At 40.0% G+C, this 7,258-nt stretch overlaps 1 protein-coding gene across 1 annotated transcript in view; it reads right to left on the bottom strand.

Moving 5' to 3' along the window:
- Positions 1–6,397, bottom strand: part of R3HDM1 (R3H domain containing 1) — a 146,292-nt gene extending 139,895 nt beyond the window's left edge. Inside the window, 1 exon segment of the mRNA XM_014517296.2 lies at positions 6,275–6,397. The gene's annotated coding sequence lies outside the window, so the exon portion shown is untranslated.
- Positions 6,398–7,258: the final 861 nt, after the last annotated feature.

The raw sequence follows: 7,258 nt of genomic DNA, 5'->3' as shown, positions 1-7,258 counted from the left end.
CAGCCAATCTCAGGGAGTGCATGGCCAATCTCAGGGGGTGCATGTGCACCTGCGTGCACCCCCTACATGTCACCAATGGATGAGTAATATAGCAACATTAATGTATTTATATTGTAAATAGCAATCATTGATTTGGAAGGACTGCTTTGAGGTGACTTTGCTGGACTTTTTGAAGGGCTCTTGGCTAGAGTCTTAGGCGTCTTGGCTGTAGGTTTTTCTAGTCTTGTCTGCCTTCTTAAAGAAAGTGACCAAGGCAGTTTGGGCAGATGTTCTCCAGGGAGATGGACAACACAGGAAACTTGTTCGCTGGTGTGGTGTCGCATCAGATCACCCCATCGTAAAGTAAAAACTGACGTTAGAAGGTTGAAACAGGGTGTCAATTTATAAACACCGTTAAGTGCTGTTCATTGCAACTCAAAATGTCTTAAGTCAAGGACTTCTTGTAGATAAATAACTAACTCTAAAAGGATATCAGGAAGAAACAGAGGAGTAAAAAAAGGAGATGATAAACAAAAATGCTAGGAAGACAGAATATGTAAGGACACAGTGAGAATGTCAACAGTGAAGCCGAGTTAAACCTTGTAAAGAAAATTGAAGCAGTAGTCATTGGGGACACTAGACAAGGGTAAAAATTAGGGGTGTATGAAGCAGGCCCTACTTGATTCGAATTCAGCCCCAAATCAGGGACAGCGATTCAATTCGGTGATTCAGATCACTGTTCCCGATTTGACTTGGCTGAATCCGAATCTAAAGATTTGATGCCGATTCAGAGAATCAGCAGTTCAGCCATAGACACAGCTTTAAAAGTTTTTTCTACATACCCTGAGGTACCAGCACAGCTTGTGAATGCTGTGATGGTGGGGTGCATGCAGTGTCCTACAGGAGTGCGGGGGGGGTCTTCCATGTGCTCAGCAGTGAACAGGGAAGTGGACCTGTACTTCACTTCCGGGCCCTCTGGGGAGCGTGCTGGGGGGCGCTTCACACCTGCCCAACTCTGCAATCAACTGCGGTGGGGGGGACCCTGGGTGCCTCCCACAGACCCAGGAGGCACTAGTCACCGTGCCAGGGTGGCGGAGGGGGTGGTCAGCAGACCTGGAGGACCAGAAGTGCTTCTGGTCCACTTCCGGGTCTGCTGCCAAGCATGCAGGGGAGCCCCTTGCGCTCCTGTGGGACGCTCCATGCACCCCAGTATCGCAGCATTCACGAGCTGCCTGCTACCTAGAAGTATGTAGAAAAAATATATTAAGCTGTGCCTATGTCCGAATCGCCAAACCTTTCTGCATCTCTCCCAATTGATTTGGAAGGTTCCAGAGATATTAAAGGGTCTCCCGATTTGATTCGGAGATTCGGCCACCAAATCAGGCAAAATCTCCGCTGAATTGCTCTCTTACTTTTTTGAGCACGCCTAAATTATTTTTAATCTTTACTAGGGCTGTGCAAAGCTTTGGTCCAGTAGGGGGATCAACCTCAATGTCCAAGCTAGGTGTGCTCAAAAAAGTAAGAGAGCAATTTGACTCCATTTTCAATATGAATGAAAAAGTTGGCAGAGGTAGGATGATCAATGGGAATAATATACAGAAATGGAGATCAGTGCATCTGAATGGCAGTAAAACTCAAAGAACAAAATAAGCACAACCTGCAGGCCCCAATAATTCCCTTCGGAACACAGAAACAACTGACATAGGAGATCTCAATTTCAGAATAAAAAATAAATAAATAAATAAAAATATTAAATACAAGGTGAGCACTGGTTCAGCACGGGTGAGGCCTCACCTGGAGCTCTGGCTCCAGTTTTGACCCCACGCTTCAAGGAGGATGACAATTTGGAAAGAGCGAAGCACAAGCCAACAAAAATGATCAGGGGCCTGGGAGTTAAGCCTGGGAAAGGCTGAAAGAACTATGGTTATTTAGCCTGGAGAAGAGAAGACTGAGGGGGGTCTGATATCAGTCTTCAAATACCTGAAGGGTATTTATAGCGAGGACAAAGAAGGGATTTTCTGTGGCAACAGGGGATAGGACTAGGAACAAGAGCCTCAAGCTGCAGCAGGAGAAATTTAAATTGGAGATTAGGAGGAACTTTCTGACTATGGGGGTGGTCAGGCATTGGAATAGGTTAGTTAAGAGAAGTTGTGGAATCTCCATCCTTGGAAACTTTCAAAAGCAGGTTAGACAGACACTTGGCTTAGTCAGGGACCATCCTGCACTGAGCAAGGGGCTAGAACAGAATACCTCATGAGGTCCTTTCCAGTCCTACTTTCCTATGAGCCTACGACCCTAGATGACTGGAGAATGGCAGAAGTCATACCTATACTTAAAAAAGGGAATAAACTGAGCAAAGGGCCCTTTAGTTTGACCTCAACACTGCGCAAGGCATTTGAACAATTTTTGAAGAAAAGAATAAATCATTGATATCAAGGTAAATGTAGAAAAGGATAAAACAACAACACAGGTTCAACACTGGTAGATCAGGCCAGAATAACTGTTCGTTTGATAAAATATGTTTCTTTGATAAGATCATGGGAATTCTAGACCAGTAAGGGACCAACCTCAATGCCAAGAACTGGCCCTGTATCATTCCCAAATGCAACTCCAATCTTCTTCCCTTATCTCCTGTTCTGCTTTCTGCTACTACCCCTGTGCAGAGAGCCTGATCCTCTGTTCTGCTTTTTCCTCTGTGCTCCCTGCCTGATTAAATGCTTCACCTTTTGCTACTGTATTGCTTGTTTCCTACCTAATCTGTCATACGCCACAGAGGCTGCTTGTGTCCCCTGTGGCACCTATGCTGCAGGTTGGCTACCCGTGTTGCAGACAGCGAAGTAAATCAAATCTATTTTATCTTTGGTAAAGCATGTGATATACTGTTATAGTTGGAAATTGCAGAGAAATTGAATGCAAGTATAAGAACCATGGATAAAGAACTGACAGAAGAGGTAATGACACTGGGTAGAGCTGGAAAGGAAAGTGCTGGGCTAGAGAGCAGCTAATAATAGTCTCTTGAGAAATGATCTTAAGTCTATCCTTATTTTCATTACGGATATTAGCACAAAAAGTTGAAGAGTGCTAATAAGGACGGATGATAACAAAAAGCTTGAGGCACTGTCAAGAGATAGGAGGATCACAATATTAGAGAGAAAGAATTGGGTGATGTTAAGGATGGAAGGCAAGAACCTTATGGACTCACTAAATCAGAGATGCATAAACTTCTGTGTCCCCAAGATAACTTAAAAATGAAGCAACAGGAGTGGGATGAAATTCAGCAGTACAAAGTACAAGGTCACGCATATAGGTGCTACTATAATAGAAATCCTAGGTGTGTGCAGAAAACCAGTGATCATTTATAAAAGCAAAGGACTTGGAATACTGGCTCCAGAAGAACTGAGCTACTAATGTAATATAGCATCAGACAAAGTATTTCCAACAGAGAAAAAAGAAACATTCATTCCTTTATACAAGACACTGGTAAGACCTCATGTGGAATACTGTGCACAATTCTAGTTGCTTGCATTCTTGAAAGAGAAAACTGAATGACTATTTAGCTTAGTAAAGCAAAAGCTGTGGGGGGAAAACAGGATTGTTCTCCTCTGTAACTAAATCAGGGTGGGGAAACACCAGGGAAGCAGAAGAGCTATTTATGCTAAAGGACAATATTGACACATGAACTAACAGATAAACTGACCATTAAGAAATTAAAGTTGGAAGTTAGAAGGCTTTTAACTAGAAAGTAAGGAATAGCCTTCTAATAGGGACGTCTAATTTATTCAAAGACGGAGCTTCTTAAGTTTATGAACCGAATGTAATAAAGTAGCCTGCAGTAGCAGGGACCTGATGATCAAGAAGGTCCCTTGTTTTAAACGTGTGTCATTTAATCTGTACTGCATTGTATAATGAGCACCACATGTACAGATCTGGTCCCCTCTACAATATTAAAACAACAGTGATTATTATTAAGTCATCAGAAAATATTTTCAGAGACCTAAAGAAATATCCATCTTTATTTCCCATATTTGTAAGTTTGGACACTACTCCCTGTAAATAAGATATGTGGAAAAGTCAGTTTACACTTATAACAAGTTTAATTATTACTTAAGTAAGAATTGCATAGAGTTCTTTACAGTTAGTTAAAAAGCAACTTTATTTTCCACTTTCCATGTATGACAGTATAAACTGTAGTACAAAATTCTGGGGACAGTTTAGTTTCCAACCAAGGACAGTTAAAGAAATGTTGTGTTTTTTTTACAATTTATAAAATAAACATATTGGCTGCTGACAGACATGAAACCCCCACAACCTAAAACAGTGCTTCACCGGAAGAGGAAGCACATACGTTTGATCCAGCTCCCCAGCGTCTGTATAGATCGGGCGCTTCAGCAGAGCTTTTTGGCACTTTTATCTAAAGCTGATTCAATCACCTACTAGATAAAAGTGCCAAAAAGTCCCGCTGAAGCACATGATCTACATAGATGTTGGACGAGCTGGGTCAAACTAATGCGATGCCTCTTCTGGGCATGTGCTGCGCTTGGCACAGAGGCATGCCAAGCTTAAAGCGCTGTTTTGGGGGGTTTTTTCATGTCTGCAACCAGTCCTATATAGCGTAGATAGTGGTCTGATTTCAACAAGAGAAAAGCCATTTTTAACTTATAAAATTGTTGCTCCTATCATAATTCACCTGACTTTTCAAAACTGTTGTGCGTGTATCAATTTATAAATATTAATGATACAGGAAATAAACAATGATGCTATAACCTATCCTTGGATGAACAAGTTATAACTAATATTAAACGAGTATCTAAGTAGTAGCAGCTGCATACTTGAGAACAGTCTTACTTGTCATAATCAGTCTGACCTTGTTCAAGCAAAGGCCTCCAAAAAGAAGCTACAGGCTTAGATACTTGGAAGTGTGTATATTAATCTATTTCAGAAATATGCAAAATGACACTTGAGTGGAATCAGTTTATCAGTACTATAGATTTCCTTCTAGAACTTTAAGTGGATATATCATATTTGTTAAACACTAGATGAATTTACTAGAAAATTAGATGAATTCACTACTGTTCCTGTTAATCCTGGATTAGTAAATGGAGCTTTGTATTGTTTAAACTACACATTTTGATCTGTGACACCTACATAAACCATATTTTATTTATTGCACCTGGGAAGAGAAGAAGAGCTGATGTTGCTAGGAAACCTGAATTCTGAACTTCCTGACCTTTGAAAGAGACCTAGATTTCTAGAGATAAAACATTTTTATATCATGCAGACAAGAAAGTCATACTTCTTAATATCTTATATTGGAATGGGGAGGCCTCAAGAACAAAACGTTTTGACAAGGTACAGCCCATCAGTTAGGTGTAAATTTTCAATTAAGTCTTTGAAGGACATGTTTTTCTTGGACTTTCATAAAACAAACTTAAAACCAGATACTATGTAATGGGAAGCAAATAATCTTGAAATAGGACCTCTGGGTCACAAGTATCAAAATGATTATAGTATCAAATTTAGACAAATTAGTACAAAAATAATATCTTGCATAATATTACTGCATTTACTTCTCTTAGGCCGCAGACATACATTCAAATGATCTGGGACAATTCTCCCAAGCTTATTCTCTTGGTAGAGAAACTTTCCCACAGCCATGTGTATAGATATTTGAATGCTGAGACCCCGAAGAGTAGAGAGCTTGTAGTGGTGGCACTATGCACCTGGGGGAGGACCCTATGCACGAAATGCTGGAGGACTATACTCTCTTCTAGGAGAAGCCACACTACATACAGACATTTGCTGTTCCAGGAGAAGCTCTGCTGGGAGTGATTCTACCTGGCTGCTCCCAGATTATTTTTCTTTTAGAGTGGCCATTTTTACTCTGGGAGAAAAAGCTTGAACATCTGTGCACTCATGAATTGTCCTGGAAGAGCAAGAAAAACTGAACGTCATGAAGCCTTAGATAACTGCTCAGAGAATTTAGAAACGCAAATCTTGCTGAGTATAAAATTACTTTCTACATTATAAAGAGGTTAGCTAATTCCCTAAATTAGGCCATGTTTTGATTAGGCTGAGCTTTGGTCATAGATGCTTAGCTAAACCCAAACACTTTCCCTAGTCAAAAGAAGGCTTGAGTAAATAAGGATGTTTCTTCTTAGATCCCATTAACTGAAAAACAGCATAAAACTAGTGACATTATTCTGCCTCATGCTATCCTCTAATAAAAGGATAAGTGAAAGAGATATTGCCTAGTATAGCATTTACATCACTTGAGTGAAAAGTAAGAGTTACTTACATGACTGTGATCTTACTTTAGTCAATCTGCACCCTAGTTTTCCCCATTTTTAGAAGAGGGATAATACTGTGCAGCATCACTGAAAGCAGCTTCTGGCAGTAGACAGAACACTTGAAGATAATCTATTGAAAGAAAAGGTGAAATGCAGACACTGAAATGTTTGGGGGCATGTTTGGTGTGCTCTGAAACACCTACCTACCTAGTGACATAATTAGTTACACCAAAATCCAAATTAAAACCTCTTTCACACACTTACTATAGTTGCTAACAGTCTGACTGCAAATGAGGTGAAATTCCTCAAGTTTCATTGCAGTTAAAACTCAAGGTGCTCAGACCCTAGCCAGATTGTGCGCGCGTGCGTGTGTGTACACACACAAATAAAAATACAATTATCCATTTTACTCTATTCAATGTGTAGGATATAGTCTTATTAACATTGAACAGAATTATTTACGCAGCAAGGAAAATGTCTAGTATTTTATAAAGATACTATTTGGCAGTTTAAAATGACTTAAAAAATGGAATCCAAACTCTACTTATGTTGTAATATAGTATTTTATATTAGCTATGGAGGGATGGTTCTTAATATCAATCTTCAAACAGTCATTTCTGGGCATCTGATAGAAAAAACAGCCACAGTATAAGAATTACTTCCAAAGGTAACTATATAGAAACAAAGAAATAATAAGGACCAGTGACTGGGTGCTTAGAAAACAACTAAGGACAACACAAACCTCAAAAAAAGGAGCAAGTTATGCCAATGACAGGTGACTAGTAAGAAAGGAAGAGAACAGAAAATTATCTTAAACACTATCTTATTTAATATAGTAGTTTATCTTAGTACTTATTATCAAAGCCAGGAATACCACTACAGAAGTGATACAACAGATATAGGATTTTTGTGGGTGATAGCTTTTTTTGGACTATTGGCAGGGCCATCCCTAAGGGGCTGTGAACCAGGGTGACCACCCTGGGCCCCGCACT

This window comes from Alligator sinensis, unplaced genomic scaffold (assembly GCF_000455745.1).
Source record: "Alligator sinensis unplaced genomic scaffold, ASM45574v1 scaffold277_1, whole genome shotgun sequence".
Taxonomy (NCBI): domain Eukaryota; kingdom Metazoa; phylum Chordata; order Crocodylia; family Alligatoridae; genus Alligator; species Alligator sinensis.
This window is presented reverse-complemented; position numbering and strand designations above follow the sequence as displayed.